This window comes from Sparus aurata, chromosome 4, assembly GCF_900880675.1.
Source record: "Sparus aurata chromosome 4, fSpaAur1.1, whole genome shotgun sequence".
In the NCBI taxonomy this organism is placed as follows: domain Eukaryota; kingdom Metazoa; phylum Chordata; class Actinopteri; order Spariformes; family Sparidae; genus Sparus; species Sparus aurata.
In genome coordinates, this window is record NC_044190.1 from 21903450 (window position 1) to 21929913 (window position 26464).

At 40.8% G+C, this 26464-nt stretch overlaps 1 protein-coding gene across 2 annotated transcripts in view; it reads left to right on the forward strand.

Moving 5' to 3' along the window:
- ankrd11 (ankyrin repeat domain 11) overlaps positions 1 to 26464 on the forward strand; it is a 114483-nt gene that overhangs the window by 29241 nt on the left and 58778 nt on the right. For both annotated transcript variants that reach the window (XM_030414673.1, XM_030414674.1), the window contains exon 2: positions 4097 to 4176. The gene's annotated coding sequence lies outside the window, so the exon portion shown is untranslated. The remainder of the gene's footprint in view (positions 1 to 4096; positions 4177 to 26464) is intronic.

The following is a 26464-nucleotide window of genomic DNA, read 5'->3' on the forward strand; positions in this document are numbered from 1 at the left end:
AAAAATTCGCTGCTGCTAATTTTTGTACAATATCATGTTTATATGTATACAAGTCTATTATGTCTTACCTTTTTAATTATATTGTTTATTTTTTGCTGTTGTTATTGTGTTTTTGTAATATTCTGTCCTTTGGCTGCTGTGGCAAACAAATTTCCCCGTTTGTGGGACAAAAAAGGAATTCTCATTTTGACCTAGGTTGTAAGTATGTTATCCATGGCATCTCAGTTTTTGTGGGCAGAGGGAATGTCCTACGCATTGTCTTGTTGTTCCTAGGAAGAGGACTGTTTGAAGATACACTGTAGAGTTTTGTTAAGTAAAAGTGACGTGTCAGTCTGGACCTATTGTAGTAAGCAAAATCACACAGTGCGTTTACATGTACAGCTTAGTCAGATTACAGCCATAGTTCAACTATGCTGCTCAATCGGACAACTGCAATTATCCGAGTATACATGCCGGTGAGAAAATCGAATTACTGCCGAAAGCATGTCATACCCCGGTACACTAGGTGGCGCTGTACCCATTTCAACTAGTGTTAACGGCGCACCTCCGGCTGACCTCTTTACGTCACCAGCTGCCTCGGCATTCAAGAAAGATGGCGTACGAAGAGCGAGACGAAGCTACATCTTTGTACACTTCGTATATGGTGTACATGTTAATTACACAAACTAGGTGCACTCTGGAGCTCTTTCTTGCGGTGATTTCGGAGGAAAGACGCCGCCGTCGCCGTCCGTCTACTTCCGGCTCACGGCCCCGGGGAAAAATCTCGCGCCTGCGCAGAACGCAAAATCCGATCCGATCCGCTGGAAACGTATACATGCAGGAGTTAATGCGACTTTCAATCGAATAATCTACGTGGTGTAATTCGACTATGAGAAATCCGATCCGGTCCGATTTTAGTCAGACTAAGGTGTATACATGCATCTTAAAGATCCGATCATAGTCAGACTAACGCAGTAATTCGGTTTTCTTGAGTGTCATGTAAACGCACTGACAGCTTTGCTTCATCCCCTGAAATAACAAAATATCAAAGTTTAAATGCAATTATCAACCATTAGCAGCACTTAAGAGGCTTAGTACACCTGTGAAATTGTTTCTGAAATGGACAATAATCAGTTTTCTTACTTGTGAGGCAAGTTTTTTTCATCATTGAAATTGAGGGTCGGTGGACGGAGGACGTCGTTAGCTGTACAGATTGTAAAGCCCATCGAGGCAAAGTGATTTGATTTTGGCTCCACTTATTTCACTTGGTGATCATTGTCGATAGGGCTGCCCGGTAAATCATCGCGATATGAACATCATTTTATTTACATGCGCCATGCATGCACCTTGACCATGCCAACATTTAGCCGAGGGCCAATCAGATCAAGCCCCAGCTAGCCATTAGCTACCCTGACAAGGTTTATTGGCATCAATTTGGTGGTGATTGCCAGGTTATGATGGCTGAGGGAGGAGAGAAAAACGATGAAAATGTGGCAGACGAAGACCTTGTGGTGAACAGAAACAGCACTTCTGCTTTAAGGACTTATTTTGGATTCAGGAGAGACGCCGTATTACAGGTACTATGTAAAACATGCAGAGCAGTTGTTGCAACTTCTAGAGGAAACACAACCAACCTCCATCGCCACCTGCAATACAACCATAAAGATCTACACGAACAATTCAAAACGTTAGCCATCATTAACTGTATAGTTAATAATATGCAAACTTCAATATTTGTTTATTTATCGCAAGTTATATCGTCATCGCAATATTGAACAGTGTTATTGCACATCGCAGATTTTCCTCATATCGTGCAGGCCCAATTGTCAATGTAGAAATGGTCACCATCATCCTCCTTACCACTTAGGCCAACCCAGTGAAGTCTGGCCTTAATCCTGTCCTGTGTACCCTCCTGCCACCCTGCCAATGTAGAAAAGTTCATTGTACAGTATTACCTTTGGAATAATGGCATATTGCATATCTGTCCCTTATCTATGGAGACTAACCTAGGTCTACCAAGAGGTTCTGAATTTGCCTTTGTTGTTATGCTTGTTGATGTAGCCATGCCTTTTTATACTAGGCAATTCTTGGTTAAATCTGGGTCTCTTGACAGTTGTTGTAGGTGATCATCAACGGGGATTATCTGTATGCTGTCTCCAAAACTCTGTTGGGAGGGTAGTGTTGTGCTTCCTGGCTGGATTATTACAATCCGTCAATCCTGTCCTTCCCGCTGGGAAAGCCCCACAGGTTCCACTCCAGTACAAACACAAATACGCATCTAACCATCATCCTCCTTACCACTTAGGCCAACCCAGTGAGGTCTGGCCTTAATCCTGTCCTGTGTACCCACCTGCCACCCTGCCTGTGCTATCAAGCTTTGTACTCTATCCTGTAAAACCCTCCAGACAGGTCTTACTGATATTATAACACTTAAAAATAATAACTAAGCACTTGTCGGGTTAAATGCGTTTCCTAGGCAAGTACTCTCTTTTTAAATGGTGTTGAACCTGACAGTGAGTTGCTACTGACTGTTGGTTTTCTGTCCCCTTATGAGGCCTTTAAAAGCAGATTGATGGAACAAATGTGGGTTTAACTTGGGGAGGGGGGATCCCATAATCACTGGAATGTCACCAGTCTAGTCCAACACTGGGCCTCTGTTAAATACCCCCCATGTTCTGCCTCCTAAATCCTGATAAATCCCTGTCCTCATAGTTGGGAGGGGACTGGGGGAAGGGCAACCGGCCACAATTGTTAGAAACATGAGCAGGGCTGGGATGCTGGTTGGGCTTGGTTGTCTTTTGCTCCAGTTGGCTTTCATGATATGGACACATTCTCTAAGGGCAACCACACTCAGTACACTCAGTGAGTTTGCTGTTATAGCCTATTTAATTTGGGTACAACTAGTAGTCAATATTACATAATGTTAACCATCCTAGCTAGATATTGCCGTTTTTTTTAGTGAGAGAGTTCAGTGACCCATAGGTTTGGGGTTTGGTATCAATTAGTTAATAAGCGGTATTGCTCATCCCTAGATTTAAGTCCTAGTTCTGTAATTAAACTGCAACTTAAATTAAAGCTAAGAAAATGAAACTTGTTACTGAATCTGTTGAATGCGTTCTTTGCCATGCTGTCAAGTCTCAGTTTTATAGACTTAGAAGTATGCTGACTGGTGTGTTGAATAGTGCAATGAATATGTCCAGTTAGCTGTTTTTCACAATACCAATTGTAAAAAAACAAAACGATATACAACATATCAAGGGAATTGGAAATCCGATATCTGTATGCAGAGTTCAGTAGGAAACCAAATGAATGTTGAAAAACATGCTAGTGCAGTGTCACTATTGTTAGCATTTTATTGGAACTGACGGTAGCATAATTTTTATAGTTGGATTCCTTTCACAAATTGAACATGTTGTGTATTTTACTGTGTCAAACTTGATTATTTGAGCAGTTGTTCAGTGTTAATTGGCTTGGTGGTGTCAATAAATAATGTGGTTTGGTCTTTTCCCGACAACACAAAATACAGGCTGTTTTTTTGATGAGTCTTTTCAAGATTTCAAAACCTTTCTGACCCATAATGATAGAAAATTGTCTTAGGGTAGGGGCTCAGAAACAACATAAAAACATACACTCCATAATTTTAAACCCAATGTTGCGTAAAAAGAATGTATAGTTCTTTTGTGCTCTTATCATAAAAAATAGAATATTTCAGATTGTCTACATTCTTATAAGGGGTAAGGTAAACCTTAAGTCAAAAATAAGCCCATAGTTCTGGAGGTCTGGGTTAGTTGCATTCTGTTTAGGCCATGACAAAGTTCAGATGATGCATCGTGATCATATAGGAGCACAGTGATCAAATACAGAACCAGGTTTTTATGGATAAAGATCAAGTTTAGAGTGCCCATTGTCAGGTTCAGGGAATGAAAAGATGACCAGATGACCCACTGCAAGTCAATGTCCCTTTATCTGGTTCTTTCATTGTAAGGACTGTGGGAGAACTGATTCTGGGAAGAGAAACAGGACCCTCTGCATCTACCCCAATACCCATCCATTGTAACGAATGTGAAACTGCTGTTCAAGTAATTAATGCTTGGTCTTTTTTTATCTTGTTTTTCAGGATTCTGTGGACTCTGCGGCGGCAGGTGTTTCTCTAGTTGGATTTTAGCCCACTGACATTCTCCCACAGCCATGGAATCGGTATGTTGACAAATTAGGCTACATCTTTTTAGAAATAATTGAAACACTTTTGTTAAAGCGCTTGCTTCTTAAAGATAAGTTCTTTGGCTATTTTTTCATCATTCGTTTGAGCTGGCAACATAATTCATCGTATGCTGTACAATATGGTATGTGTGTCGGCATTCCTGTAAAACACAGCAACTCAGCAACACTGGACGGAATCGTCACATTTGCACCGTCTATCTTTTTATCATCCTCCCTCTATTTGTGTTTTTTGAGCATACTTATTTTATCATAAAAGTAATGGTGGCTCCTCTTAAGAAGTCATAATGCTTTAGAAAAATTGAGTTAATGTTGGTGTTGAACATGTGCCAGGTAAAGACCTGAATTTTGTCTAACATATTTGTAATTTATTTAGCTTAGTCATTGTTGGAGCAAATAGAACATCAGGTAGCTCAAGTACCTCTTGCTTGACCAAACAGCCATTGTAGTGTTTCTAAAAATATTTTAACCAGGTTACCGAAGAACAGTCTCTGCTTGAGTGTACTTGTATACATACAGCATGTGCTTGCGTACTACAGGTATCAGGCTCTACCCTTTCTTGTCAGTCATGCAGGAGACTGTGTATGCAGGAGATGCTTGTACCAACAGGCAGGCTGAAAGCACAGCAGCGTTGAACTCTATCCACTGGAATGCATGTATTAAGAACTGGGCTTAGTGCATGCCTAACCTCTGCTTTCCTGTCCCTTTGTCAGAGGCTGTATGTCTGTTTCAGTGCATGCACGACTATGTGTGTGTGTGTGTGTGTGTGTGCGTGTGTGTGTGTGTGTGGGGGGGGGGGGGGGGGGGGGGGGGGGGGGGGGCGTGTGTGTGTGGGCGCGTGCATGCACAAATGTGTGTGCTTGTGTGTGTTAGAGACTGTGAAAAGTAGGTCATAGCTTCTGTAGTGCAGAACTAGCATGTGTCCACTAAAGGCCCTTCATTACCCTCTCAGTCTCACTCAGACATGCATTGAACATGCACAAAAACATCTCCGTCAGTGAGTGTGAATGTAGATGAAAATCCTGATCAAATTCTAGATAATAAGCACAACAGGACTTTTATTGGACATCATCTATGTTCACAGCCTCCACATCAACCAAGCTATTGGCATTGTACACACCTGGATGGAGGACATAGTTGTTCAAATACCTGTCAACGAATGAGCTTTTACTTGAAGGTTGCAGTCTTGCATTGCATTCATGATTGGTGCAATCATGGTGTGGTGGTGCAATGAACATTACAAGAGAAGCAGGAGCATGTCTGTCACATGGGAAGTCTATCCCGCTTGTTCATGTGATGTTGATTACAAGATAGTCGGCTATCAATCTGGAGTCATAGCAGTATTGTTAACTGTATTGTACTGTAACTATTCATTCATGATTGAGACTGATGTGATTTAAGGCAGCTGATATAGTCCGCTATCTAGCAGTAGACCCTTTTGCACGGTCAGCACTAGAACCTGACCAGTATATTAGTTGGCTGATGTCATTCGGCCATCAGAGATGCATTGGTATTGGCGTATATGTTCTCTGATAATCGATATGAAGGTTATTTTTTAAGAGATTATAATGGAGAATGTGATGCTTAGGGTAATTCACCCAGCAAAGTTTACCGTTTCAGTACATTGATGTCATTTTAGACAAAAACGTTTTATCAGTAAACAGTATCCTTCCAAATGTCAAATATCCTGCAAGTGTTCGAAAAATCATATTGTAGAGATCATTACAAAAAAAATATTTGTTTATTGGCAACTTATCGATATTGACATTTTTTAAAACTCCTTAATATCAGTGTCAGCATCATCCTAAAGAATCGTATATCAGCCGGGCTTTAATCTGCAGCCCTAACTCAGCCACTTACAACAACACAACCACACTATTTAGTGCAGATGAACATGTTTACTGAGAAAAGGCACAGATGGAAAGATCAATCTTGGGGTTCAAAGAAACATTAAATAAGAAAACATAAGAAAATGTTGTTTTTTTTAATTCTTTTTATCCACTTCTAACCAACAGCTGCAACACTGGCTAATCTCCCTCTTCTGCACAAATTCATCCCTCTCTCATATCTCTGACTCTCTTACTCTCCTCACGCCCGCCTCTCTCTTGTGTCTGTGTGCCTGTGACTGTGCACCAGCAAGAGCTGCTACTGTTTACCTCTCCAAGCTGCCTATATCTGCTTACTGTCAGTGGAAACCAAGGAAACTGATCACAAAGCTTATTATGGTGCCAGGAGTGGAGTACATGCTGTGTGCGTGTGTGCCTATGAGGTCGGACTGACAGAGACACACACACACACTGCCACTCTCCACCTCCCTCTCCTCATGTGATGCCAGTCACATGGTTTCCAGGCAAGCGGCTAAGTAAATCAGAATCAGACTTTTATTTTTAACTGCTTTAAATCCTCCACCTGGTCTCCACGGTTAGCAGAACAGACTGAGATGCCTGTTGATCACTTGTCCTCTTCTTCACTCTTGTGTTTCTCTTTCACTATGTGATGATCTTGGTGCCACTTCCTCTTAGCCCCAATAAGCTCATGCCATATACAGTATGCCTACTTGCTCCCTATCTCTGCTTTATGTGGATTTGACAACTTGCAGCTTAAGCATAAAGATAGAACCACTATAATGTACAATTGTGGTAGAAATTAGTGGTGACTAGAAGCCCTTTCACACAGACATTTTTCTACAATCTGTTGCAAAGACGCTTGAATAAGAATTTAGAGCTGAAGTTGTTGCATAATAAGCATTAAGTTTTAATAATATGACTGAATAAAAAGGTCCTACTGCACAAGACCAGAGCTTTTGCACCAGCTGCTTTGTTGAATCTTTCCAGTATAACACACTGTAAATGTAACATCAATGTTCATTACATATAATTATCACAGATATCAAGCATTAATGTATTGTTTAGCATTGATTTGTGGGGAACTACATTAATGAATCCAGACCTTGTGTGAACTATCACTACCTTTTATGTAACTGTTACGAAGATTCTGGTGTGAGTAGCCAAAGTGTGTTGAATGTGAGTCACTATCGCGTATCATAATTAAAGGGTTGAGCAATTGGCTGAGTCATCACTGGTTGATTTGGGGCAATTCTTGTCATTTCATTTTTGCTGAACCTAATGGTCTTTCTTTGAAGAATGAATGAGAGCTGCTACTCATTTGTATGTTCTTGTTCTGCGAGCTAACCCGGTAGCACAAAGAGGCCAGCGAAAGCAGAAAGGGGCAGCTAGGGAAGAATATTTTCTCAACTAACTCGGAAAATTAAGGCCTTATGTTGAGAAAAACCATAGTTTGTGATTGTTGGAACAGTGGAAAGACTAACTGTGATTGTTTTGGTGAGTTTTATGTGTTTATGTTGAGCTTGAAGTGTGTTTTTCTGTGTTGATGGAACAATTAAGGTAGTATAAGTTTTGTGAAAGCAAGGCCTTTGAATTCAGAAGGTGTGCGGTTATATTTTCTTCTTCATATGGACAACATGTGTCAGAATGTATCACTAAGTGACATTTTGTGAGTTTATTTTGTTCATTTATTACGACTAGATTACTATTACTAGAAAAGCTAGCTTGTGGGGCATAGCAAACTCTTTGCTTGCATACATTTATGAGTTTAAACGACAGTTGAGGTCGGGTTATCAATGAGTCACTTCTCTAGTGACTGGTACACTGGACAAACCAAACCACTTTAACCTTTTGTACAGTGAGATGATAAAAATACCCCTGTCATAAAGACACTTCTTTATCTTTGTTTATTTACACTGAACATACGAACAGCGGCAGGCTGGGTTTCTGTTAGCAAAGAGGTGTGGCATGCAACACAACAGCATCGATGTCTAGTGTGATGTTTTACATGCGCAAGCGCAATGGTCTCCGAAAAACGGACTTACATGGTAGTAACAATCATTTATTGTCCCTTTTTATATGGTACTGTATCTTGTCCTCTGCCCGGAGTGTAAGTGGAGCTCCTAGACCTCGATGTATGCCCAATTTCCATTTGTTCTTGGCTGCTATTTATCTTTTTTTGAGATAGATGCTGATTTCTGCTAGCTGCTGTTCAAGTCTCCAGCCTCTGGGTCACCTCAAAACATGTCATTAAAATGTCACGGCCCTGTCCAGTCCTGTAGCATTGCCGGCTCACTCTTTTTACACAGACGTCTACTCTACGACTTTACTTTCGACTCCTGGTTGAGAGGCAGAACAACAATAATCCTTTATTCTATCTTTAAACCTTTTATGAAAGAACTGCTAGGCGGTATAAAGGCGCAACAGTCCAGCCATGAGAAAGCTGTGTTAACAGCTTTTAAGGAACACATCTTAACCCTAACCCTCTCATCACTAGTGTAGGGAGTGGGGGCGCCCCTGTCCCTTGCTCATGCCGCGCCTGTGCAACTATATTGGCAATCGCCAGTTGTTGAGCTGATGGTGGTCAATTGGAAAATGTTGACATATCGCCAAACCCTACACCTCTATATGCTGTATCCGGCCATCAGAATTGCTGATATCATTTTGAGTCTTATCTTTCAGCAGAGGAGCTGAGAGGGGAGGTGTCTGTGTGTTCGATTTGCTGCAGATGAAAGGCTAAAATTCTTGTAATCACACCTTGTCCACTTTTTCCCTCACAGCTCCCCTTCTGTCTCCTCCTCCTCCTCCTAAGCAAGGCTTGTTCCTCAGTGGGGATTAGTGTGTGCAGCAGCTCTGAACGGGGAAGTGGGCCCTGCCAGTCACATTACATAACTCGCCCCCGCTAGTGCGGCTCGGCCTGGCCCGGCTGGAGAGACGACTATAGAGGCTTTGTTTTCCCAGCCTTCCCTTCTTCCTCCCCTCTGCTCCTCCTCCTCCTCCCCCTCAGGCAGGCTGCATACTGATGCCGTATAGAAGGGGTCTGTTTGCAGGGAACAGGCGAGGCACTGTGGCATGGAGTGCGGCAAAATACGCTAATAGCAAGCTGAATGGCAGGGAACCCATATCTTAGGCAGAGGAATTTGAGGTCTGCTATAGGTTGTACAGTTTCAGGAGATGGGAAGCAGGGGAATGCAGTACTCTGTAGTACTCCCTGCCCAGGGGTTTCACATGAGCATACCCAGCGGTGACACAGAAGGTTAGAGTTCAGTTAGAGTCTGAGTCAGATTTCTCTAGGCTGACAGGTTGTTAGATGATTTGTAAGTATTCCCTAATTTTGTGTTTTTGTGCCATTGTCTTGTGCAGTTTCGACCACACACAAACACACTCTTCCCCACCTGGCAGCCTGCCACTGTTCATAGGGTGGGAGTGGGAGGCCAGTGTGCTCTGTGTAATGGAGGTTCAGACCAGTTAGCACTCTGTGTGAGTAGAAGTAAGTCGTAGGCGTGAGAGTGAAAAGGATAAATAGCAGTGCATGGCAACAGTTTTTTGTACAACATCTAGCAGCATTAAGTTCAAGGTTTCTCTTTATTTCCGTATATTTCCCTCTGAGGTGTTGGAAACTAAACTGATGAAAGATGACAAAGGACTTCAGTAGAGAAATGATAAAGGAGAAAAGTAAATCAGGACCAAACACACTTGCTGTTAGAAGTATTAGCAGTAGTGAGGTTCCAGTTTACCACATTCAGTAGATAATGTGTTCAAGACGTATATTTGTTTGTAAATGATGTGCCTATAATTACTGTAGAAGCATTTTCAACAAGCAGGGTTTGTGAAGTGTCTTAAAAGTTTAAAAAATGTTATATTTTAACCGTTATGCTTTCAAGTTTATTAATATTCTTACATTTGAAAATATTCTTTGAAAGTAAAATTATCAATAGAATGGGAAGAAATATCAGTCCGTTGCAAAGATCTACTGAATTTAGCATGCTAACCAGCTAGCCCCTTGCTACTTTATACCTCTAGAAGAGATAGTCTGAGTAAACAACACCAACACTCTGCCAGTGCTGCAGGCTAATATGAGCTAATATGAGCATGAGCCGCACAGCTAGCTGAGCTAACTAGCTAATGGAAGCTAAAGTTAGCAGCAGTTATCCATCACCCTGCTGCTGATATGCTGCTCTTTATTTATTTGAGTATGAATTTGATAGATGGCCAACTGTTACATTTTTATACACAGTTTTTGCCTATGTTAAAATAGGTGGGGAATTTCATTCTTGTTTATTAATCTTTAAGGTTTTTGATATTTTTATCAGTGTTAAGGAAAGGATATATGTATAAGGACCATAAAAGCCACCTATCATCGAAAATCGTATTGGCATTTACAAAGAAATCTAATGCCTTGGCAAAGAAATGTTGATACTGTAAGCATATCTTTGGTATCACATACGCTCCTTCTGCTGTCTAAAAATAAATACAAATAATGTGGTTAAACAAATGTGATAAAAATACTCCAGTATCTAGTTTCTAGTCTAGTATCTCTGCTCAGCCATGAGCACAGGATGCCTGTTTGCTTTCATCATGAGTTCTTTTTTTCTGCTCTTGCTGGGAGGTCATAGTTTCTTCCCAATCACTGTTTTCCACAAGCTTAAGTACATGTTAATACACGCACGCACAAACAGGATCTGTACCTGATGGTTAGACTGTTTTAGACTCACTGCTGCTTTATGATGTTGGTGGTCTATGCATTGCCATGTATCCATCTACTCATTCCGTCATCAACACAAACCCTGTATTTAAGAGAAATTGCCTTTTTTTATGTACAAGTCTCTCTGTTTAGTTATATCCGCTCCATTCTCTTGTTGTAATTCTAATTCATCTTTAGCATCACTTTCATATATGTACAGTAGCTACATACATGAAATGTATGGCTCTTGTCCTGTCCTAACTAGCTGATGCTTAATTCATGTTGCCTTTTCTTTTTCTTTTGCATGATGGTTGATTGAGTGTCGTTCTCAAGTTTTCAATTACTAACACAAGTTTGGAGACACCCACCAACCCAATAATCAGGATTTGACAAGTGTGAATGAGACTCAACATTCAACTGTCTTTCTCCAGACTTTCTCCACGCGTAACAGACCAGTTGTGGCAAAGAATTCAATAGCATCACAAATAATATAGGCGTGTTGCTTTTCTCCAAATCCGCCATTTGATTTGACTTTAAGGCCTTGATTTGATTTTCAATTGATATTTTTAATTTTTTTATGTTTACGCCATTGTTTGACTATCAGATGTGATTTTTTTGACAGATTGGGTGATTTGGTTGTAGTTGGTGTCATTTATGTTTTCACTATACATCTAGCAACAGCATGCAAGTAACTTAAAATGGATATGATTGTTGTCACAACAAGTATTAATATGTTATTATTGGTGGTTATCTGGTGTTCACACATTTGTTTCATAATAAAATTACGGTATTTTGCTTGATTTAATGCATATGTTATTCTCTAGCTCTACACAATATTGATGATTTATACATTTATACTACTGCTGTAGTGGGTTGCTTCCATGTCACTTTTGTTCAGTGCTTTATCCAATGCCTCCAATGTAAATACAAAAAATGGAGACTGTCGAGGCCTCTTTGTCTCGACTTTGCATTTGTATGCTATCTTGGCTTCATCTCCGCAGTCGGGAATGGGCTTGAGTTTGCTTTCAGTGTGTCAGCCATGAGCCAAGTTCCCATCAAAGCGTAGCTGCTACACCAAAGACTGTGTTTAGATGTGACGGCTAATTTTAGAGCTGCTAGGCCCTTGTCCAAGGTGGGGGAGGATAAGATAATATTGAAGTAGCCCTCCCTCCTTACACAGTTTGGTTTTGTTTGTCCATCCAACAGCCCTCATCCAACCCCTGTGGCTGTTCTGCATGAATACGAATATTAGGTGTTGATAATATGTACAAATACAAATTCTGCTTATTCATTTTCTCCATCTCTTAGTTGGTCTTGGATCTCACTGAGAAAAAGCAAGGAGGACTACTTTCACAGATCATTCAACAAAGTTTAGAGTAAATTGGTAGTTGTACTATGAGTATTTATAATGTCACGTCAAATATATTACTGAAAAAGTGACTCTGCAGAAGACGTACAGTTGACCAAACAGAGATTAGCCGTCTGCTGGAGGGAGTTTTCCAAAGTGGGATGTTTACTTTAAGTTAAATATTTTTCATAGAGTTGCAGCTAAGCCACTCATGATTCCTTCTTGGCATTGCTGATGCTGCCATCAACTTGAAGACAGTGGACATTTAAAACAAAGAGACGCATGCTGCCTTATATAGTTTTATGTCTCCACATCAGCATGTAGGAGCTCTGCCCAGATTAGCAGCTAGTTTGAATTGCTAAACTTAACCATATGTTTGACAGTGTCGAGTTTCTTAAGGAAACTCTGCTCTAATCTTTTGCTGTATTACAGTGCAGTGCTAGTCAATGGGCCTGTTTTTCGAGGAAGGCAGTCAAAAACACACAGGGCCATTAAAGATTGAATGAGTAAAGAGAGCAGCTAAGATCCCCACTCTATGGTTTCTAGCCCTAATGGCAGCGATAATGGACTGATTTGTTTATGTCAGAAAGGCATCTGGTTTCAGAAATTCAGCCCTGAATGTTATTTGTTCATTTATTTATTTATTTTATATGCCAGTGATCTGAATTCCACCAATTTCAAGGCGCACACACACACACACACACACACACACACACACACACACACACACACACACACACACATATACACACACAGACACTTAGGCACTCATTCAGATTGCACAACACATGAAAACTATACATAGGCCATGTGACAAAACTGTCCCTGTCTGGCCCTACTCTCCTGTCCCTCTCTCTGCCACAGAGCAGTGACCTTGGTTTCAAGTAGCTGTACTGTGTTAGAAAACCAACACCTCTCCCGGGATGGGCTGACCTTGTTGTCTGACATACTGTAAGTCTGCATGCCCCTCTCTTTCCCTCTATCGGTCTCTCTCTTATTCACTCACATCAGCAGCCTGAATAAGTTCTTCTGTGTTAACTTTGCCATTGCAAATCCGGTACAGTGCACTTCATAGGAGCAGGTCTCTTTGTTGTGTTGTTTAAATACAAAGACGGAATAACTGAGGGTTCAGCAGGTTTGGGCCTCTCCCTAACCAGGTGTTCCTTCATCAGACAGCCTGTCCTATCATAGACAATATAGTCCTTTATGAGCGTGTATACGGCAGTGCAAACTGTTGTCCCCTCCCTTTATGCTTCTACCTTTGATTCCCTGCAGCTGTCCGGCTGTGCACAGTCCATGGATGGGTCCAGACATGTGTATACATTTCATCGTAGGGCCAAAACTGAAACAGTGTTCATATGCACAGCCCCGTCCTTGTTATTGTAAACTTCACATTTTATTTATGTATGGTTAAATTGAAATTAGTTGGAACAAGTACTGACACATCAGTAGATTATCTTTTTGTGTAGTTGGAGGAACCAGTAGGGAAGGCAAATTAGAAGTCTATGAAGTTCAGTGTTTACATGCCCTTCAATTATGTAATCACTGCAAACAAGTTGTTATATAATGTACAGCTATTATCAGAGTAAGGGTATCTGAATTAAGTGCACCTGGATGCTCAATATTTTAATATACTCATGCTTTCTTGCATACTTATACCAAAAGCAACGCATATTCAGTCCAGTCCACATCAACCTCCATATAAGCTTTTACTGTACTCTTTAATTTATTCTGAACTTTCTGTTCCATTTGCTTTATTTTGTACTTTACTGTTCTCTTTTAAAACATTTGAAAGAGAAAAATGTTGTTCCTGGTATATCGAAAGTGCTCTTTTGGCCCAAAGGTGTCTGAGTGGGCGGGACAGCGCACATGTTTGACAGCTGAGTGTGCAGCAACAGAGAAACACAACATAAACAGAGTGGCCCTGGTAACTGTTTGGATTATATTTTAATATCTGTCTTGTAACTTACAATTTCCCAACTTATATGAATATATGAGATTTGTAGGTAACTTTGTAAAGCTGTTGAACATGCCACAGCTATCTAGCCAACCAACTGTTTATCCTGCAAAGATGATGTTAGCTCATGTAGTTTCCCTGGGAGGTGTTTGTTTGCTCACACGTTCAACAAGCCAAGGTGAAACACAAGGAATGTGTTCATGCTTATAGATAATGGTGAGGTAGAGTTACAGCAGAATGTGTGGATGTGTCTATTCAACTTTTACCCTGTGTATTGTTTTAGTCCGTGCAGAAAAAAATTTGATATTTTGATTCATTTCTTTTTCAAATTGGAGAAAAATGGGTACTTTTTCATAGTTGTTCAGGAGGAATAAAGTGTTAAATATATTTTCAGGTGTTAACTTAAATGTATTAGCCAAGTTTGTGGCCCAGGGCATGAGTATGTTGTTGATGGCCTTTTGTAAGACCTTGACTCTTTTATGTATATAAAAAGAAAGCTTTGCAAAAATGCACAAATCCATCAGCGTTGTGGGTTTGGTGTGTGTTGTCCAGTTGTGTGCATGTGTTTATGCTTTGCATCGGGCTGCAGGCTGTGTAAAAGCTGGTCAGGGGCCAGCAGCCAGCCAGGAGGACAGACGAGGAAGCAGATGGATCTGTTTGGACTTAACCCTTCCCACGCCACTTCATCCTCCCGGCCCTCCTCTTCCAACCTGCACGTCTCTCTGCAGAATAGAAGGAAGGGAGCAGAGTGGGGGTGTGTGTGTGTGGTTTGGGGGATGGGAGGTGTATGTAATGTTGCTAGTACCAAGCAGAGAAAGCAGGAAGGCAGACAGAAACAAGAGAGAGAGAGAGAGAGAGAGAGAGAGAGAGAGAGAGAGAGAGAGAGAGAGAGAGAGAGAGAGAGAGAGAGAGAGAGAAGAGAGAGAGAGAGAGAGAGAGAGATAGAGAGAGAGAGAGAGAGTGGAGGAGAGAAGAGGAGAGATAGATGATAATCTCTCTAATCAGAGATCTCCTAACCGAGATACGCTCGCTCTTCTCTCCTTATCTCACGACTATATCTATCTGAGAGAGAGAGAGAGACTTTGCAGTCCTTCTCTTACAGACTGTGTGTGTGTTGAACTGTTCTGACATATGGCCCCTGCCTCCATGTTGGAACTTCTGGACTGCTCCGTTCCTCTGTCGTCTCTCCTAAGCTCTATTCTCCCTCTGCAACGGTCTGCTGTCTGCTCTCTCAGCCAAACCAGCACTTTACTTGTTTGGCCCGTTAATGTCTTGCCTTTTCTGGGATATAAAGTCACCACACCCTGTGAAATCCACTGGTTGTCGGGTGACTGTTTTAGCCACTCAACCTCCTACTTTCTAGCTGTGGCTGCCTTTCAGTGGTAGAGGTTTCACCTGCAAACATATAATTGCTATTGGTTCCATGGTAGGACCCTTTTGCCACAGACAGACTCCCACCACTATATACAGTACACTTTTATGACTTTTTCAAGCATTTAGTATGCAGTGTGTGGTGAGAGGCGGTTTGATTTTGACCATGCTGCTTAGCTAGTTGAATGGCAGGCTCCACAGTCACCTCTGGTTTGGTAGAAATAAAGCCTCAACTCACCGAGTAAGATGCGAAAATATTCCAGCTCTATGCTCCATTACACCTGCTGCTGATTTCCGACTCTCTGTCGCTTTCCTCTTGCTGTATGCCTCTCCCTTCCCGACCTGCCATATCTTGACATCCCTGAATTCATAGTTTGACCAGAGCTGCTGTTTCACCTCTGTTGAGCTTGGCCCCATCTCCCATGGTAACTCCACCTGTGATCTGAGGTACCGGTTCCGACAATCTGTATGGCCACTCTCACAGAACTATTACTAGGCATAACATCCGTTTTCTTTTAGTGTTACATAAACACTATTTTCTGCCACATTTTTGTGTCCACAAACCACGAACTGTCTAACTAGTTCTGCAGATAATTGTCCATCCTTACATTTTCAAGATTTTTGTATGTTTCCCCTTACTGGTATTTGGGGCACTGAATTGCTTGAAAATATGTAAGGTCTGGCAGGATGTTAGAATGGTAGAAAGTTGTCTACCAGAAGAGATTTGGCAATATGTTTCTACCGTTTGAGCTGTGCCTTGTGGTGTGTTTTGTAGCAGATCTGTGGTAGATACTCCCATGATCTTAAGAATTCAGCTGCCTCACAACGTATCAGTTGGTGGTGGTAATGTACCTCTAACCTGGTTTTCTAACCACTTCAGACACATAGTGTGACAGGAAAACATGGAGGTGTGATTCGACATTGAAAGTGTAAATACATTCCCCAGCCAACACAAGATCAGGGAGAAGACCTTGTAAGGGATGCATCTGTTGCTGTGTGAGCATGGTTTGAAGTTAATAAAGTTGACATGTAATCGTTACTTAAACCATTTTACTAATTAAATGTACAGAACAATTATTTGTGATTTAAACGGTTACGTGATAGAAAATTAGATAAACCATGATGGAAGATTTTGGCTGCATCACCCACCCCTAATATGATATGCATGCATTCCCTCTATTTGAGGCATTTTGGAGTCACAGATTTGGTGGAGGAATGCAGGTTTCTGGTTTAATTGCAAATCAGTGTTCGCTGAGCAAAGTTTCTGGAAGACACCCGCCCTGCTCTCCCTGCTAACCAGCAGACTGTAAATGGAAAACCCCGAGGGAAGATCGATACCTTCTCTGCCTGTTGATGAGGAGGGAAGCTCACTGTGTGTATGAGTAGTATAGAAGAGATACAAGAGATGTTTTTATAGAGAAGAGAGCCTTATATTGTGGCCAAAGTCTTGCCACTGTCTTCTTGTTAGAGTGGCTGGGCAGGTTGTTCCACATTTGTCTTTGTGTCTACTTAGCTATCCTTCAGGTTTTTGAGGATAGCAGAAATATACTGACTTGAATCCTCAGTCTCTCCATAACATACTGGCTGCTCTTGTCCACTTCGCTTTAGTAGAGCGTGCAGCTGTGGGCCAGTGAATGATGTCATCTGTTGCTATATGGTAACAATAGCTTCAGTTCCCCTTTCCATTCCTTCCTACCACCCCTCGATTACCACCACCACAACCAGAACCCATCCTCTACACTCAGCCTCCCCTTTGCCGTCTACTATCAAAAGTGAGAGCTGAATGTGGCATGGGGGTGGGTGGCGGGACAGACATCTGTGGCCCTCGCCGGCCCTCTTTGGGCTCCACTGCCATAGCCTTATTGTTCTCAGAGATGTAGATAACCATAACAGAAGGAGAGCAGGAGAGTCACAGTCAAGTAAAGAAAGGGGGAAAGGGGAGGACCACTGAGGGGCAGCTTTTGTTTGGAAAAAGTGTCAGGCCTGTAGTGTGTGTGTGTTTTATGGAGTGTTGGTGGGGGATGGGATACAGGAACCTCTGATCTGAAAAACATTTTAAGGATTTTTGTGCTGCATTGCATTGACAGACTCGCACCAAGCACATTGAAAGAATAAATGTTAGCCAAGTAAGTTCCTGCAAAGCAACAGATGCGTTCAAAATGAACTTTTCTTTTTATGTTGCAACTTTGTTTAGGTTAGATTTTATTTCTCTATCTTGTCAAAATGCTGTGTGTTTGTTCTGGTCAGGTTTAGGAGCGAAATCACTTGGTTAGGGCTGGGAAAACATCATGGTTTGGCTTAAAAAGCTGTTTTGGTCGCCACAATCACAGATTGAAATGGTCCAACCGGTTTTGGTCACCACCGAAGCCACTGGAAAAATCTGCAGGTCTCCATAAAAGAACACGTGCTTTAGCAGGGCCAAAAATGGGTGGAAGTGTCCCCAGTCCACATTCCTGATAATTCTATATCAAAAATCTCATTGTATATCTATTTTCTGAAAGTATCAATAGGCATCCCTACAATATTGTTACAATATAAATGTCGAGGTGTTTGCTAACACAGTCCTAGCATTTATGAAGCATTTTAGAGGAGGTATCAAACTATAGAGGTATATCATCTATCGTGATATATCCTAAAAATATTGCAATATTATTTCAAGGGCCAGCCCGGCACTAACTGTGAGTGTAAAGTATTATCTCTTTTTTTAATACACCAGATGATGGTGGGACAGGTTTCCCTGCATGTTACATCAGAGGCCAGCAGTATACGACCTTTCAATAGCCTAAAAACGAATGTGCGCCTCTGAGGCAGTGCTGCTGGATTTGGAGATGAAATTCATTTATTTCCGCTGCACTGATGCCTGCCAGGCTCCCACAGCGTCTGTGTTGTACAGCACTTGCCAGCTCTGACACCACCTCTCTGGTTTGACTTGGCCTTGGAGAGGACAGAAATGCAAAAATTGCATTTTTGAGAAGAAACCCTCTGTGCTCCTCGTTTGTGTAAGCGAGTTTTGTACAATGATGTACCAGTAGTTTGAAAAGCCTAGAAGATTGTCATATTCATATCGTTTGTAAACTTAACATTTTGTCTCCGACAGGCAGTTGATGTTATTTATATGTAACTGCTTCTACATGTTTTTTTTTTTTTTTTCAGGTTATTTTAGACCTGTTTTCAATCCCTGCCTTCCTACCAGCTGAGATTGAAAGAATTCAAAAATGTAAAGATGAGTAATCAAAGGGTTCACATGAAAATTATAAGTGGCATCATGGCAAGTTTAATTTTTGCATATGGTTGGCCGTGAGCCTTGCTGAAAAATGGATAATCTTGTTTAAATTTGTGGGACAAATTTAACCGGTGATGTCTTTTCCTTTTCCAGAACCTCCCGCGCTTCATTATTCAACATTTGCTCCAGTTGTGGAGGGTTATATTTAGAAGTGTTGTTGGGGAAACCAACAGAAAATGTATACCAAATGTAGTCAGCTGCTAGTTCCTCTGTTTTGAATGTTTTGCCTCTCAGAAGTTATATTCAATAAGCCTCTGTCTTAATCACTCCTGTCTCAGACAATGAGGGGAAATTGAGACAATGTGTGAGGCTGTTTCCCTGTTCGTCACTGTCTTAGTCTGACAGTCACCTCTACTTACGTATTCAGTGTTTATTAAAACAACCTGTTTATTTGCCTATTAAAATATGATACCATTGTTATTCCCATCCTTGAAGTGCCACCTTGAGAGCAGCTTCATTTCCAAATGTTTCACTTACCGCTGTCTATATCTGCTCTTGTCTACCTGAAGCATTCCTGCCTCACTCATTACCTACCTCCAGTGTATAATCAAGTTCCTATCTTTGCCTTGCTGGGGCGATGTGGTCTGCTGCCATCACAACATGGGTGCAGACTGACATCCCAAGTCCGAAGCAAGTGTAATTTATTTCTCTCAGCTTCTGAAACTAGTCAATCAGTTTAACTCAGAAAAATGCCTGAGGGATGTGCTTGACACATAGATATTGGAAATGCAGTCTCAGAGCTGTTTCATGAAGAATGAAAGGTCTTTTCTTGTTGCTTTGAAGGAACATATTGACCAGTGTAACAGTATGGCTCTTGTGTTTGTTTTTGAAGTTTTTAGATGACAGTGGAGTTCTATGGCATGGAGGCAAAGGCTGTGTCAGGCTGGTGGACACTGTAGACGGCACTTAACAGGGTAGATTAATTGTTGCTTTTGGTTTCTTCCTGTACTGCAGCATATAGACCTTTGATTAAGGCACTACTTTATGCTCCCAAAATGTAATCTACAAAACTTAAATGTAGGTTATGAAAACATCTTAGTGTATTGTGTGATTGGCTTTATCAACAGTCCAGAGGAGAGAACACACAGAGCTGAAGGCAAGACCTGTGTTTCCCCATCGATACGACAATACAAGACTGGCATTTTGAGATCTGCCCACTCTGGAGATGCACCATGATGGGTGTGAGAACATTGTCGTAGTGCAGATGGAAGGCCAGATCTTGAAGCAGTAAGATGCCATTACAAATTCTGCAGGCCTTGTGTGGACATTGCTGTACCTGAAAGTCCTAGATATCAGCCCCTCATAGTATCATGTTTCGTTAGATTGCATCAGCTAGATTTAGAACTGCTGTTTTTGTCTTTTTTCTTTCTGCTGCCATCAGTGGTTGATAAAATAGAGGGTTTGTACTGTACATTTTACTCTAAGCTGTATGAAGCATTGCTTTTATGTGACGCAGAGCATCCTGGTCTTCACTGATAGCAGTACTCTCCTGGACAGCTTGCAGCAAATATCTCTATACTATTGGTACAGTAACCTTTTTGTTTCAAGCCTCATAATTCAGGCGGCACGATATGATACCATCTGCATTAAAACATGATTTTCTAAGATTGCAATATCATTAAAAAAATTATCATTTTGAATTACATTTTTCCCTTTCAAATAATAAACTCATCAAATCATGATGATGTGACATTTGTTAGAGTCTGCATCAAACAATAATGCTTTGTTAAGTCTGGAGAACACGATTTGTAGTCAAGGACATCTCTGCAGCACTACAGTACTTCATTATAATGCTGTTTTGTCACACATTTTACCTTTAGCTTCTGCGATTTGGATATTGCACTTGTCATTTTGTGAATTCAATAATATTTTGGTTAATTGTGCAGCCCCACTCATAACCAAAGATCTCCATGAAGACATTCAAATCAGTCCCCATCAATCAATTAACTAATGGGCGCACAAACATTTGAAAAAATTCATGAATTGTGTATTTAAAGCAAATTTGTTAAAGCCCAGTCTCTCTGCCACAGATTGCTTTTTTTTCATGGCCAGAAGCGAGAGTGACTCACTCTCATCCGCCCTCACATTCAGCGAGTGTGTGTGTTTGTGAGGAGCGAGTGGATTGTTTGTGTGACAGTGATGTGTTCAGATAAGACATCAGAGGTGTGGTGACTGTCTATTTTCTGTGCTGCATCTTTATCTGCTGCTCCTGGACACAGCTGAGAGCCAGAGACTCACCCACTGAACACTTTAGGCTTGATTCAGTCTTAACCATTGTCGAGGTGGAAATAACAAACAGCACTGTTGTTTAGATTAGTTTAGGCGACTGGACAATAGATCGAGCTAGCGTCCAACATGTCTGTTTTCTTGTGTGATGGTGTCATTTGCCGTCATGTATTTGTGCTACATTTAGCAGAAGTGTCACTCACAGCACCCAAAATACAGAGACTAAGACAGAGGCTCAATATAATAGTTTATATTGTTTATCATTTGAGGTTCAATGTTTTGAAATAAAGAGCTGCATGTGCATTACTTTTAGGTCTGCTTAATTATTCAAATACTATCGAAATTGCAGTATGGCAAAGGCCAGTATCCCAAATGACGGAACATTTTTGGATAAATGTATGGTGATGCAGTGAGGCCATGGCCTTAAAATGTTGTCCAAATGCAAAAAAATCATGCTTGGCACAGACCCCAACAAATGTCACATCATATAAATTTGCCAGTCTGTAAAATTATTTAAAATTTGTTTTATTTATTTATTTATTTATTACCATAATGTGAAGCCCTAATTACTTCTCATCTTTTGACTTCCTTGACTGCTTTTATTTAGGCCTGTTAGGCCTGAAGATGGTTGTTTACCAATAACTTTACTAGTCCTTTTAAGAGTGAGAGTGCTGTGTTTGTAAATCCAAAGTTATTTTGGTGTGTGTGCTTGAATCTCATTTCAAGAATGGAAATAACATCTTCAAGGTCCAGATTTTACACTGTGCACCAGTTTGTGTCTGCGTGTTGGTGTTGAGAACAACTAAAAATGGCAGTTTGCCCGACGTGCCAGCATTGCAGAGCTCATGACGTACAGTTGGTGTTTATACTGTCTTAGCGGTGCCGTTTTAGATCCATGGTGAATCTGAAGCTGTCCTTTGTGGTTTTGGGAGTATTGCTTTTCATCTGTCAGAATTGTTGTTCAAACAAAACAGCACTCAAATCTCATTGTTCGTTTGACACCATATTTAAAGCTGACATACTAAATGTCCTTTGGTATCTGTCAATTTGTTCAATTAGTCTCTTTGTACATGTCTTTTGTAGTTGCATCCAAATCTCTTTAAATATGAAATTATATTGCATTTTTTTCTTCTTTCTGCAAGTTACTTTTTAATGGCTCAGTTCATTCTACTAATATATTATTTTAATCTACCAGTACTTCAGTCTTTTCCATTGCTGAAGTTTGCCAGTTATGAGTGCTGACTGAGCTGTTTGTGGCTGTTAAGCTGTCTAGACAAAGCCTGTAACATTTCACCTGACTGTCCTGAGCATCTGCCATATGCTCCACTGAGATGAACCCTGCTCTTGCTAGGACTAACCCCCAATAGGGGACAACAGCTCACGTACAGTATAGCCAACTCAGTCTGTACATTCATGTTGCAGTCAAAACTCATTCAAGGCATTTAGAAAAGAACATAAAACCATTTTGTAAAAACAGCTGGATCAATGCAGCGATCCACACTGCACACTGGATACGGCACTGATGCTAAACATACCTAATGCATCAAATATCAGCCAGATGTCACAAATTCCCAGTAAATTGTTTATTTTATCATGAATTAGATGCAACAAATGTTTTAATTTGTTGAAATTTGCATAAGCTAAAGAGGTCTGAAATGACAAATTCATCTATCAGTTTGTTGTTTATCAAATAAAATTCACTACGCCCATGTTAGTAATTGTAAGAATTTTCTGTTTTATGTCATTGCATATCGTAAGGGTTAGGGTTAGGGTTGGTACTTTGGAAAATTGTTATGGACTATGTACTCTTCTTCCTGTCATCACTATGTTATGGCTTAGTCTACTTATGGAAAATAAGGTCAACAGATTCGTAAATAGCAGAAGAATCATCAACGAATCAAAGTTAGCTCCAGCACTTTAGGGCTCTACGCTGACATTTTTCCCAACAAGCACATGTGCTCCTAAAGTAAAATATCTGGGAGCACAAAGACATATAAATATTTGTTCATCAATTTATTGAACACTTCACACTTAAATAGGCAGCACAAACAAAATGATTCACAGTGTTGGGTTTAATTTTTTTTTTCATTTCAGGCAGCACAACATTTTTTAGATTTACAGTGATTTCATTTTGTTCATTTCATTTTGTATCCAATGTGTACTAAACACAAAGGATGTCAGTTGTCCAAGTGCATATTAATATTCATATAAAATAGAGGAGGCACTAAAATACAATAAAAAGAGGTGTGTCTTATTTGGCCCACTTATGAACACGATTTGATGCTGGTTTGGAGTCACTGGGTCACATGACATGGAAGCTTTTGAGAAAAAAATCACGATTTATGCATATTAATAGTCATATAAAATAGAGGAAGCACTCAAATACGATAGAAATAGGTGTGTCTTATTCGTCAAGTTTACTAATACAATCTGCTGCTGGTTTGGAGTCACTGGGTCACATGACATGGAAGATATTGAGAAAACTGCAATTATTTTGGATTCATGTATTTATGCCAAGTAATTTAATGACTTAGACTCACTTTTATTGTTGTTCGAATTACACTTTACAGTGCTATGGGAACGAAATTTAGTTTCAATGGCTCAGGATAGTAGGGGTGTTCCAACAAGGGTACCTCACGATTCGATTCGATTTCAATTGTGGGAGCTTCGATTCTTCGATTATAACGATTGTCGATTCGGTTTGATTATTGGTGCCACGATTCTTCGATTATTGCGATTTTTAATGCAGACATCAAGTTTAAATATTTGACCAACAGTGTTTTACAGGAGGAGGATGATCTGAACAGCTGTTCTATTCACAATCAAAATGTTTTTTGTCTTTTCAATGTAATTTTCAATCTATGAAATCAAACTGTGCCTTTTTTTGCCAAGCTTCTCTCAAGTTTTACTCTTTCAAATAATCAACCATCTACAGAACTTTTCAGTACACTATTTTTCTACTTCTTCTCATCATCATTATTATTATTATTATTAATAATATCGTTAAAGTGAGCCTCTTATCGTTTAACAGAAAAATACATCACACAAACAGCAACTTTTGCAGCCTTGTCAGTCTGATGGCGAGTTATCACCTTTCTGTCATCACTAACTTACTGTTAATAATCAAAGAAGCTCTGAGACTTTACATTTGTTCTGTTATAATACAAGATTTCAGCATTGAGCTACAATCAGGCTACATTCATGATTTTGTACAGTCAAACTAACCAAAAACTTCTTATTGATTATTATAAAGTTTCAGGGCGTTCCTGTAACCATGGTAACTCGTGGTGTTTTACAAAGATACACTCAAGACAAAGTCCAGACTATAGTTGTTATTTCACACATGTAGCACACAACAGGAGACTCTCCATGTCAGACGAGTTCTCACGTGTTGTATAAACTCAATTGATAACGTAGCAGAGTGACGAGTCCTTGCTAGCTAAGCAGCTAAACTTTAGCGCCGCTCCGTGTTTAGAACCCGCCCTGTGTGGGTCACTACACTGTCATTGGTCAAGCGCGCCCACGCTGTCAACGATACCATTGGCTGTAGAGTGTGACAATCTGTCAATAAAGATCAGCCAACAGTTGTTCTCCTCCGATCTACATCGCTCTCTTAAGTCGCCTCCGTGAAGTTTGAATGACGGAAATCCGTTGTAGCGACGGAGAACTTTAATCCTTGTGAACTTATTCAGTCTGGAGCTTCAGTACAGTGAGGTGAACACAACACAAACACAGTAGAGCAGAGTGGCACTCACACTCATCAGTTAGGGAGTTTGTAGCGCAGCTCCATGGTGCGCACCACTAACCGAAACTAACATTACTGCTCCGTTTGTTGTGGTCCCACTCACTAAACAGTCCGGGCGGCGTGCATGCTAAGGTTCCGGTTACATGTTTTTTTGTTCCGGTCTTGTGGCAAAGCATCGACGTTAATTAATCGATGCCAAATCGTCACTTGACGCATCGCGATGCATCGCCACTTCGATGAATTGCACCCACCTCTACGGGATAGTGCAGGATAAAAACAGCATGTAAATGTTGAACGTTGGAAAGTAGGATGGAGGGAAGCAGCCTTCTCCACAGATTTGCCTCCAGCCCTGCTGTTACCCCCACTCGACAGCTGCGCCTCCGTCCTTGGTAACAACACCTCCGCTTGCGCCTCTGTCTGCTTGTGATGCTAGGAGCATCCATAGCAGCTGGGTCTTGTCGGCCTAGGTCCCTAAATGAGTTTCCAGCAATTCAGTGCGAGGCTCTGGGAGGTGAGCTAACCGTCCTCCTGCTGCTAACACTGGGCGATCCTCAGTAATGTCACGGCTGGACCCGAGTGAATATCCAACCTGAAACTAACTTAACCACAGGCTGTTGACCTGTCACCTCTCGCGTTACACTGGTTACGTCATAACAGAAAACTACTGTAATTGTTGCATTGCGGCCAGAGGATTGTAGTTTTTTGAACGATCACAGACAAAGTAGGTTGTGACGGTAACTTGTGACCTTTGCTCGCACACTGTGTGCCGAAATAATTTTCCCTGTTCGCACATACATTTTTTTAGGGGCAAATGTGAGTGAAATGCTTGCGCTGTAGAGCCCTGCACTGGTATGTAATTGTGGTTGATTTTAGTCCCTTACCTCCCAAATTTGGAAACAAATTCAGCAGATGATTGTGTTATTTGTGTTTGTTGTGAAATACTTTATTTTGAAATGTAATGGAGAAGTTGAAGGATATTTTCTCTGCTCAAATTCAGTCAAATCATCACAGCAAGGTTGTTTTCTATCCATGCAGTTCATCTTGAAAAAATTCGGTCTCAGATGTTTCCATTTTTCGTATTTATTGTAATGTGACTCACAATTCAACTTGTAAATCCATACAACTCAGCTTTGATATGGAAATATGGATTGTGCGAAATCTACTGTTGTTCTGTCAAAACAGATTCCAGTAGATGTTCCTGTGTATGCTGCTAAAACTGTCAATCTGATCTGGTTGAATGCCAGAATTGGACCTGTAAATTATCCCGCTTATGCCTGTCATGCACAGTTGAAAGAAGAGGAAGGAATTTATGCTTTGACATAAAAACATGATATGACACAAATGGAAATGGATGGATCTTTGCTCCATTTCCAAGATAGTATAAAGGCAGAAGTGATTTTTTTTTTTTTTTTAGCACTACATTTGCACCTTCTCGTCACGGTGGCTGCTGCTGGTTCTTGTCAGGTTTTCTGGTTTTTGCTGTCGTGTAGACCATCAGCTGGTTTCGACTGTCCCTCTAGTATTGGTATGATGGAGATCACCGGACCTTGAATAAACTGAAATAAATAATTGGAAGCATAATCTCTTCTCTGTCTGACTCTCCTGAGTTTCCTACTCGTGTTTTTAGCCCAGAGTAGAGCGGAATGCTAAGGTTTGGCATGAGCTAATGGTTGCCACCCCTGCCACCGTATGTGTGTTTCTGTTTTTCCTCCCACACAATCATGTCATCAAGTTCAGCCAGAGTGTAGGTATCAGACACTTACACCAGCTCATTGTTTTTCTTTGAGACCAGTTAAGCTCCAGTTTCAT